Raw genomic sequence first — 11934 nt, 5'->3', positions numbered from 1 at the left:
CTATCCTCCTAACTAATTTGATAATTTACCACTTTCCTCACTTTAAGGCAACCAGGTCCAAATTTATTTTGTCTTTGCCTTTAAAGATTGGTCATATTGACTCCAGTCCCGCATTCAATCTCAGCTGTCTGCAAACGGATTGGAGAGCATTTGCCAGTAAGTGCTGTTTATTGCTTCCAACTAATGGGGATCTTTGCATCGGAGACTGTAGACAACCTCTCCTCCCCATTGACATCTTGATAAGTGGAAAATTGGGTCTGGAAATGAAGCTGGAGAAGGTTTACAGAGTCTCTCCACCCTGCATAATTGCAGCCTCGAAACTGGCTGTAATTAATCTTTGAGAAAACTTGTCAAATTATTAATAGGGCCCTTAAGTGATGGCCCTGAAAGGAGGCCACTGTTCGGAGAGGTAGGAGAGGGAGCGAGAGCTTTTGCAAGGGCTGTTTACTGTGAAAATATGAAGAGGTCGCTCTCCAGGAGTTCCACGACTCCACGTGTCAAAGCTCTCCACACATGAAGGAGTTAAAGGGAATGTAGGTCTCTCCGGAAACCAGAGAGCTCAGAGTCGAAACTTGAAATGTCATCAGGTATAAAGTGGGCTGCTCGGTAGACACTAGATGGAAGATTTTTGTCAACGCACCAAGCAGTCTATGGCTTTTGGAGAGAGATGCTGCAGATATACATAAGAATTCCTGCTGTTTTCCAGCACATGGGCAACACTCTTTACACTCTCTGCCTCTCACCACACCTCTCACCTGGTGAACACAACGACCATTGTTTTTACCAACAGGCCACCTCACACCATCCCATTCACACATTTGTATCTTTACAAGCCTCACTATAGCTGCGTACAAGGAAGAGAACTCTGTTCAAACCTATATATCAGTTGCGGTTGCTTGAATGTGTAACGCATACAATATCATGAAATTATTGCCAGTAATTTGCCCATCAAAATTTATTTTAGTTCCAACAGGAAATTAAATCTGAAAGGAACCGCCGCAGCTAGTATAATGCTTGGCTTTAATAAGTAGAGTTAATTACATTAGTGAAGTAGTGAAGTGAAGAAGTAAATTTAACTGAAAAACTCAAATAATTCACATCTCATAATACATTCTATAGTCAATTTGATACCATGCTCTATTGTTGTTAGCATGGGTACTTATTACATGCTTGAGCACAGTTCTTCAGCTTTCATAAAGACACACAACGAAAGCAAAACACTGACAGACTGAAACAGACTGCACGCTGAAAATAGTGACAAGATGAAGTTTTATGTGAATCCGAAGGGCATAATTGTTATTGTCAATTCCTCAGGAATGAAATCCTAGAAGAGGCAGGTTCAGTGAATACTGGGGCGTAGAAAATGGCATTTATTTCAAAATGTTCTACAAATGAAGAATGTTGATATGTTTGTTTACTTCCACTATATTATTCTTTTTGGCATGGTAATCATTTTACTTTACATTAAGAATTATTGGTTGGAAAGAAAGAAAAAACGCTGGTACACCTGGTGGAGCTCTTTGTCTTTTAAGTCATTTTATCACTGCTCATGCTAAATACCTAGTTGAAGCAGTTTTAACATTAGCTCTTGTTGCTGTTGGGAACAAGATACAACCTGGACATTTACTTATATAAAATGTGTCCGGATTAATGAGCCGTTGCATCGTTTGGATATTATTCCTCAACTGGCAGACCTGAGGTGGCATCCACAGGAGAATATGTCAATATTTGCTGACGTTGAGCTTGTACCAATGTGCATGTGTGTGTATAGTGTAAGTGTTGTTCCAGAAACACAGTGCTGCATGGGAACAAGAGATAAATGGTGCAGAAGTCAAACAAAACATGAAAAAGACAGGTGTGTTGTTCAGTCTGGGACTAACTGCTGTCTTCGAGCAAAGAGATGTCACTTTGGGTGTAGGTTATATGTGCTGCTGAGGCTGAATGTCACCTGTTTTGGCCCTTCATTAGCAATATTAGCTGTTTTGGTGGATTTGTTGCACATGTACTTGCGCAATTCCTCTCACAAAACTGTGCACACACCTCAACCACATTCTCTGCAAATGTGAACAAAGTTTCTGCCAACAAAAACTGTTTTTAGGACCTTTTAAGACCACTTAATATATTAAGTATAGTTTTATACGTTTTCTAATTAGGCGTGTTAGTTAGTGGCCTCATATTTGATAGGATAAAATCATATATAGACCACTTAGTCATCAACAATATTTTAACTTTGTACATTTTATTATTGTAATAAATACTATTTTGACATATATTTAGCATATACCAAGTGCTAACTGAACAATTAACAGGGACTTGGGTTTTTATATTTCAATGTTTCTTTAAAGATGTGTGGCAAATTCTTTTTTTAGTCTGTTTTTGAGTCTATTTTGGGTCGAAATGGGTGGGGTTTGCCTGACAGGATTATACAAAAAAGTTTAGACAATTCCCGGAAAGAAGTGAAGTAAGCTTGCCAGTGCAGGACAACCCACCCACAAAGAATTACCCCACACTATTCATTATACAATATTTGGTTAAAGACTTTGCATCCCATTGACAAATTCCTTGTTCGTTTTAAAGAGATAACCTATAGGCCACATTTGTGGTTTCACATGTGTGGTAAATGCCTCAAAAATCCCTGTTTATGTGCATGTATGTGTGTTTGGAGGGGTGTGTTGTGTGTGCGTGCAGTCTTGTGAAATGTCACAGTCCCATGCATGACATTCAACAACAGACAGGTATGTGTGTCCATTCTCCCTGTACGTACGAAAGATGCCCCGAGGACCTGCTGTTTGTAGTGACTCCTAAATGAAGGAGGCGTGTGTACACGCAAATGCCAAAATGCGGATCACACAGCCATTCTGTTCTTCCGCAACACCGTGTTTTGTGCCCACTTGAAAGCAGCGCTGCATTGTGCCAAAGAGATTACATATTTCCTCACCTAATGCCACAGGGTTAAGAAGCTTTGCTTTTGTGTGGGCGATTGAAAGGGGTTCAGTGGTGGAATGAGTTTAAATTCAGAGACAACAGAGAAATAATCAAGCAGAAACTTTAAAGGAATAGTTTAACATTTTGGCCTTTCTCAACGAGATCTACATGGGAAGATCAATACCATCTGTCCATCAAATGTAAAGCTGGAGCCAGGAGACGGTTTCAGAACATAATCATTTGTATTGCATATGCAGTGAGTGAAAGCTCAAACACAAAACCATCTGTACATGGAAAGTCTTTGTGGTTTTACAAGGCTGATGCATTGACATTTGGTACACTTCAGTGGTTGTCTATAATTAAAGTTGGTTCATATCATAAGTGTGACACCACAAACAAAGTTTCTTTCCAGGAAGGCATTAAACCTGGCCACTAGCAGAGGTGGGTAGTAACGAGTTACATTTACTCCGTTACATTTACTCCGTTACATTTACTTGTGTACGTTTTTGAAACAAATTATACTTCCAGGAGTAGTTCTAAATCACTATACTTTTTACTTTTTACTTGAGTAGATTTGTGAAGAAGAAACTGTACTCTTACTCCGCTACATTAGGCTACAATGAGCTCGTTACTTTTCTTTTTACCTCTTTGGTATTCTACACGTCATTCTACACAGATGAGGAGGAATACCCCAGAGGCCAGATCAACATGTCCTGGATTTTACTTCAGTTACCCGGCTTCACCTAACCTAACAACCACGGTCCCGCAAGCTGTGTCATGACCACTGACATATATAACGGTGGTTAACAGCTAGTTCAATCAACCCAGGGGTTCCCAATCCAGCGGCGCATGTTCACATAAAAGAGGCGATGTTTGCACAACATGACCAATAGCCACATATTTTACATAAGAAGAGGAAACTATAATTATACATACATATGAAGAACACAGACACGGTTTTACAGACAAAACGCAATACAGTCGCTGCTTCCTAAAACAGGAAGGACAGCTGGCAAACAAAAACAAAAATAGCCTACATCACAACGCTTATCAATATCACTTCCCCATCAGTCAGGACCAACATCTGACCATAATTACACTTGTGCTTTCCATAAACTGCCGTTGCTTCAGCCTATTATTTCAGTTGCAACCCTGGCAGTGGAAGCATCGTGAGAGCAAATAAAAAATATACAAAACATAATTCAAACCGCTGTGTGCATTGGCGACACACAGCTCAAGAAGCCGACAAATAGCCGATATGTAATTCCCTCCCATTAAAATCTATATATTTCATAAATATACCCATCAGGTAATGTTAACGGGGTTGTCGGTCTCTAAATGTTTTTTGTATGAGCGCACCTCTCTCTCTCTCTCTCTCTCTCTCTCTCTCTCTCTCTCTCTCTCTCTCTCTCTCTCCTCGCACCGAGCTCCGCCTGATCTTCTAAGAACGGTGACGCCGTTATCAATCGAGTATTGATTGGTCAGGTTTTCACCAAGTACTTTTTTACTCTTACTCAAGTAATTATTTGGATGACTACTTTTTACTTTTACTTGAGTCATATTATTCTGAAGTAACATTACTTTTACTTGAGTACAATTTTTGGCTACTCTACCCACCTCTGGCCATTGGTTACCAGACAATAGTTGCAGCAACTTGTTATTTACATATTTTGGTATGTGTACAGATTAAACAAGATATATATTATGTTAAAGGGGCTGTACTAGATATTCAGAACACTAATATAGCAGCAAACAAATGCTTGCTATGCAAAGATATAGTGGAGTAATCGCGTCCTGAGCAGAGAATAAGTCATACTCCCTCTGTGTGTTGGACTCCAAGTTTCTCTGGTCTTAGTTTTGGCAGGCGGTCCGGCAGCGCGTCACATCAGTGCATGTGACCGTGAAAAAACTTTCACGTGTTAGTGAACGTTCTGTGAGAGCCATGTGGAGGCAATCCCAGTCCGCTGTTTTCAGCATTTCTAGGTGTTTTTAAAAGTTTGAAGAGCCTGCAAGCTGTTTTCCCCTGTTTCCAATCTTTATGCTAAGCTAAGCTAATCGACTCTCTGTGCTAGCTCCACAGTTAAGGCACAGACATGAGTGGTATCAATCATCTCATCTAACTCTCAGCAAGAAAGCAACAAAGCATATTTTCCAAAATAGATTGTCTAACTATTTATAGAATGTTTTGGACCTATACACCAACAAATTGTCAGACAAAATGTGAAGGGCCTCAAATCATTTCATTGATCATGGTTTTGTCTTTTGTTCTGAAACTATTACACTTACCACACATGCTTTTTGGCTAAGGCAAGCTGTTTGCTTTGAAGAAACACCCACACACCGGAAAGCTGCTGGATGAGCATGGTGAAGTAGACACACACTTCACCAGTTGGTTTTCACCTTGACACACACACACACACACACACACACACACACACACACACACACACACACACACACACACACAGAAACACACACTCTTGGTAGTAGCCAGGCAGCCGAGGCCCTCAGATATGCTGTTGACAGAGATTATCAGTGCAGTTCCCTGGCTGCCTTTCTCTCTCTGCATGTGACAGAGTTTGCTTTGGGCTGGAACTACACCCTGACGAGGCTCCACCTGGTCAGAACGTGGGCGAGAGGCTTTCAAATAGAGAGACGGATAGCAAGAAAGGATGAGGAAAATGAGTTTGGAGACAGGAGAGGGCCCCATAAAGGAAAACATTTGCAAACCGGAAGGGAGTTATGTAAATGGGTCAGTCATTAAGGCCTTCTAAAAAAGAGGAGGCCAGATTGGGGCCAGGGGAAGGTGGGTAGGCAAGTAGGGAACATAAACCCATTATGTGAATAGGCTTCACTGTTCAACGTAAGCTCCTCTTTCTTTTTTTTTTTTTTTTTTTTTTTTTTAATACAGTCTTTACCTAAAGGCTAATATCAGCAGAGGTGGGTAGAGTAGCCAAAAATTGTACTCAAGTAAAAGTACTGTTAGTTCAGAATAATATGACTCAAGTAAAAGTAAAATAATTACTTGAGTAAGAGTAAAAAAAGTACTTGGTGAAAAAACTAATCAAGTACTGAGTAAATGTTGAGCAACGTCTGGTTTATTTTTTTTTTAACACAAACATTCAATCAGACAGACAAAAATACAAAATAATCATCTTTAGGCAAATTATAGCCTAGTTCATCCAATCAAGAAAATAAATTTAAATGAATGAATTAATTACAAAATAGCTTAAATTCAAATAATCCAGGTAAATTCAAATACTTAAAAGATAAAATCAATAAAATAATAATACATAAAAAAAAAAAAATAAGCACAAGTAACACAAATTTCCAAACCTTTATACTTTTTTTTTACCAGGCTCTGCAGGCAGAACTAGAACAAGGTAATGGAGCTACCGTTTGGCACTTTTACCAAGGTAAACATGCTTTCATTATGAGGCCAGAGGCCTGGACTACGAAGCAAGATTTGGTTTTCTGTATCACGAAGGTGGATCACTTGTTACTGGGTTCAATCGCCGTGGTAACTCATGCTGGACGCCTAACCTGGTCGGGAGCAAGTTATGTTGGAGATCAGAGATCAACCGGTGTAAAAGCAACGCCTACTGACCAATCAATACTCGATGGATAACGGCGTCACCGTTCTTAGAAGATCAGGCGGAGCTCGGTGCGAGGAGAGAGAGAGAGAGAGAGAGAGAGAGAGAGAGAGAGAGAGAGAGAGAGAGAGAGAGAGAGAGAGAGAGAGAGAGAGAGAGAGAGAGAGGTGCACTCATACAAAAAACATTTAGAGACCGACAACCCCGTTAATATTCCCTGATGGGTATATTTATGAAATATATAGATTTTAATGGGAGGGAATTACATATTGGCTATTTGTCGGCTTCTTGAGCCGTGTGTCGCCAATGCACACAGCGGTTTGAATTATGTTTTTTATATTTTTTATTTGCTCTCACGATGCTTCCACTGCCAGGGTTGCAACTGAAATAATAGGCTGAAGCAACGGCAGTTTATGGAAAGCACAAGTGTAATTATGGTCAGATGTTGGTCCTGACTGATGGGGAAGTGATATTGATAAGGGTTGTGATGTAGGCTAGCCTACGCATCTACAGCGTCGCCTATTTATTTGTTGTTGTCAGCTGTCCTTCCTGTTTTAGGAAGCAGCGACTGTATTGCGTTTTGTCTGTAAAACCGTGTCTGTGTTCTTCATATGTATGTATAATTATAGTTTCCTCTTCTTATGTAAAATATGTGGCTATTGGTCATGTTGTGCAAACATCTCTTTTATGTGAACATGCGCCGCTGGATTGGGAACCCCTGGGTTGATTGAACTAGCTGTTAACCACCGTTATATATGTCAGTGGTCATGACACAGCTTGCGGGACCGTGGTTGTTAGGTTAGGTGAAGCCGGGTAACTGAAATAAAATCCAGGACATCTGTTTTGAGACTGCAGATGAAAAATAGCCTTCTGGCTAACTCTGGCATATTGACAGAAATGTTTATTAATATGCACGGTCTCTGTAATAAAATAAATAAAAAAACATGTTGATCTGGCCTCTGGGGTGTTCCTCCTCATCTGTGTCTGCATTGCCGATGGTTGATTCTGACATTGTCATTTTTGTTTTGCTGCGACTGTAAAGCTAACTGGCTCTCAAATGGTGGAATGAGCTCCCCATCGACATCAGGATGGCTGAAAGCCTACACATCTTCCGCCAAAGGCTAAAAACCCATCAATTCCGACTACACCTCGGATAAGAAAAAAAAAAAAAAAAAAAACTCTTGTACCTGCATTTTCATGTCTCTTTGTAGCTTTGCCTATTTAAAGCTAATGTATTTGCACTTACTACTTGTCTCGAGTTTGTACCTTCAAAGTTGAAAGCACTTAATTGTAAGTCGCTTTGGATAAAAACGTCAGCTAAATGACATGTAATGTAATGTAGGTTTCCACACAGCAAAATTTCGCTTTGCTCTCATTGAGGTTGAATGGAGACGAAATTTGCCCTGATTGAGCGAGATGAGAGCGAATCGCCGAGGGGAGCGAAATAAAGTTGACGAAAGTTTAACTTTATTCAAATGAGGACCACTCGAGAACCAATTAGGTCCGTGTGTTTGTGTTTGGAGGCGGGAGTTACAAAAAAAGTCTGACCAAGATGGCGGAGGTTATCAGCACCTTATCATGAACATTTTGATGTGATTAAAATGTTTCTACACGAACATCGGTACTTCTATCAACACGAATTGTGTTTTATATGACACACAAACTTAGTTAGGGCACATACACCACTAAATAGATCACTGTATATGTTAATTTAAACACTCAAACTTTTCAGCTAGCCGACTAGTCAACTGCTAGCATGTTCAGACATTGCATTTGATTGTAAGCATAGCAAGGCAGCTAGGCTACATAGCCAGATTACCAGAGCATTTATGAGCTAACATTTTAGCGATGGTTTGCTGCTGTGCATTTTTACCTTTGTCTTCTGACAGCCCGGGACATTTAAAAAAATGTTGCGTTCCTGCGTGTTGTTTTCGTGACCATGCCCCTGAGGCAAACTTTCGCTGGCCGAAATTCGCGAGGTGTTTCGCTGTGTGGAACCCTACCGTAACCCGTCCCGCCGATGAGATTGAGTATGGTCACGTGACGAGACTGCACAACTACGTTTGATTGGTGAAACACAGCCACGTGGTAGAGCCATTAGCGGAAGTCTCTCTGTCAAAATAAAACATTAAAATGGGGCGCACACGGGGGGGATAAAAACAATGCCGCGTAGAATACCAAAGAGGTAAAAAGAAAAGTAACGAGCTCATTGTAGCCTAATGTAGCGGAGTAAGAGTACAGTTTCTTCTTCACAAATCTACTCAAGTAAAAGTAAAAAGTATAGTGATTTAAAACTACTCCTGGAAGTATAATTTTTTCAAAAACTTACTCAAGTAAATGTAACGGAGTAAATGTAACTCGTTACTACCCTCTCTGAATATCAGCAATAAGTAGACACTTCCCAGAGTATCTTAAAGCGGTCAGTACAGTATTTCCCAGAGCAATGAGGCTTCTACTTGACTCATCCTTTCAGTCTAACGTCTCGGACACTGATTGTTATTCAGTGTGCTTCTGTGTTACTATGGTTTTCAGCTACATCAACACCACAGGACTTGACGGTTAATTCAGAAAACCTATGCAGAATAATTTTTTTTTTAAATGATTATTTACATCTAAGTTGAAGCACATACTGTATTTGGCAGCATTTGAACTGAAAACCTTTGCTTTGTGGTGCCGTCGACAAGCAGCCGTTGTAGAGCCAGTTCTGACAGCTCGCATAGCTGTCAGCAACACGAAAAAGAAGGAAGAGAGAGACGGGGGGTGGGGGGGAGGGGCAACAACATCCTGTGTCTAATGTGACACCTATCAAAACCTGGTGTATAATTTACACAGGAAGGGAAGTGCAACACCTGAGCCCTGTCTGTCAGGAGGCAGGAGACAGCTTGTAGCTTCAAATGTTTCACAATGAACAAGCAAACGTGGTCTGGCACACGTAGAGGCCCTTCTCGCAGCACGGATCGTGCTCAAGTCTAGTCTTGAGTGAGGTCATGAGTCCAGATTCCTGCACTTTTGTTTACTGGCTAAAACATGATCAAATGGTATTGATCTCCACTTTAATGAAACTGCCAGAAGTCACTGTCATCCATTACGCTGAGGTGCAGAGGGCAATGGGATAAATTGGATCTGGTTCCCTGATTTTTTCTTTTCTTCTTCTATAAAGATTAGAGCCTGCAGGAAACTCATGCCGCTTTTACTTAACCTGTAACATCTCCACTGGAGCCAAACCTCAACATAAAGTCTGTGGTTTTACTTACCAGCTCCCCTAAGTGAAGGAACATGTGCAACTACTGCCTCTTTGTGGCAAAACATGGAATGACACTATTACCACCCTGCAGTTTGTTTTAGTGCTAGCAAATGTTAGCATGCTTAAATAAGATGGTTAACATGATAAACATTATACCTGCTTAATATGTAAGCATTGTCATAAGCTATAAGCAGCTTAGCATGTGTATGTTAGCATTTAGCACAAAGCCCTACTGTGCCACAAACTCACAAAGCTGCAAGCATGGCTGTCAACTCCTAGTCTTGTTTACATGTAACTAGATTTTTTGAATTGAAATAATACAAAAATACGGACAGGTTTTTGATGAAAAGACATTGTGGAGAATATTATCGCAGGGCATGATTGATGGTACAACTCTGTATGAATTCATACATACGCAGTAAGCTTTCACTTAGCAGCTTTAGGAGAATAAACTGTTAATGTTTAAATTTTAAGCTCACTTTTAAGCAGGGTTTCCCCCAGTGTATTGCAAGTCTGGTGGCCCATCAGGCCTAAATTGCCCCCCCACCAGGCCTAAGCCACTTGGAATTTATTTTTTTATTGTATTAAAGACTTTTTTTTTTTTTAACTACAGTTACAGTGGGGCTGCTCTGTTTGAAACTTTTTTCACTTTGTTTTTTTGCTTTTTAAATCAGATAATCTGTCTATTTTAGGCTGCAACCAAAGTGTTATTTTGAGCGCAGTTTGTCTAGTTTGGCACAATCTTGAGCTGACAGAGAGCCACTTAATGACCTAGTGACTGTTCTGCCTCCTGACCAGTGGTGTCTTCTGACATAAAACCAAGCTTTTAGATTTTAACATAGGCAGCTGTGTGAGGACAGAGGGCCTAGTTAACAGCCTGAGGCACTGGGCTGTGTGGACATTGATCTAGCAGAGAGCAAAAAGCACTCCCAGAGCAGTGCTAAAGAGCCCCTGGCTTATATTTATCAAGCCTCTCTGAGCTGGACTGCTGAACTCGGATCAGTGGTTAGGTCGCACCGCCATTTAAACTTCAATAAAACGACAAGAGTAAAAAATGGGTCACAAATCACCAGTGTAGCAGCACAGCCAACTTTTAGAGAGACTAAATCATAAATATAAGATATCCAATCATCAATGAAACAGGAGCTATCTAATAAAATGGGATAAGAGGTGTTGAATCAATATTTCAGAATACTTTGACTTTTAGATTTTATAGATAATAAAGATGTCGTCAAAGACGTGAGAGCCATTCAACTGAAATGATCTCACGCTGGTCCCTCACTCCCAGACTTTAACAATATTAATGCTGCCTCGTGCATACAGTTGACGAGTCCCTTTGCCTCTATACTCATGAAAGGACTTTCTTTTTCTTATGAAAAAAACACTAATTCACTTTTTATCTCAGCTAAGAGAAACAAGGATATTGTTGGTGGAAAAGAGGCTAAAGATGACCCATACATTGAATGAAGCAATGAAGTTAACAGAAACCCCAAAGACACACATAAAGAAGGACATGCTTGAGTTGAAGAGCTTTGACACTGATAGGAGCTCTGACCCAAATACAGAACGTGTACTGAGCTGCTAATGAAACTACTACATTAGAATCTTACAAGCAGTATTTAGCTCCATCTAGTGGACGCAATGACTATAACCGGTCATGCCTATCGCACACATCATTGTGTTTTATATGAAAGTATTGGGTGGTCTTCACTCCAAGAAAGATGTGATATACTCACTGGTATCTCTTTATCTATACGTCTCACTACCTTACAGAACTTCTGTCACACAGAGGGACATTATCAGACTCGCTCTGCTGACAGACTTTTGCTTCATTTTCCACTAGCTCGGTCTGAACTTGAAAAAAACTGCCTTTAGTTTTAGTGCACCCCGACTCCTGGAACAAATTACAGCCTCTTAGACAATTTAGAAATCAGGTTTTAAGCCTGCAAACTTCTACTTGTAACTGCTTCACATAGTTGTACTTTCTTTTTAAGTTTTTATTTCTATTGTCTATTCTATTGTCTTTCTATATGATTCTTATGAATGTATTTTCAGCGTTCTGTTTTTGTCTTTGTAATTTGACTTTAGATTGAAAAGGAAGGTCGCCCCTCAATGATCTCTCAAGGATGAATAAAGGTTGAATGAATGAGTGAATGAATATGAGCAATGTTC

The sequence above is a fragment of the Perca flavescens genome, chromosome 24 (genome assembly GCF_004354835.1).
Source record: "Perca flavescens isolate YP-PL-M2 chromosome 24, PFLA_1.0, whole genome shotgun sequence".
Taxonomy (NCBI): domain Eukaryota; kingdom Metazoa; phylum Chordata; class Actinopteri; order Perciformes; family Percidae; genus Perca; species Perca flavescens.
Note: the sequence above shows the minus strand (reverse complement) of the source record.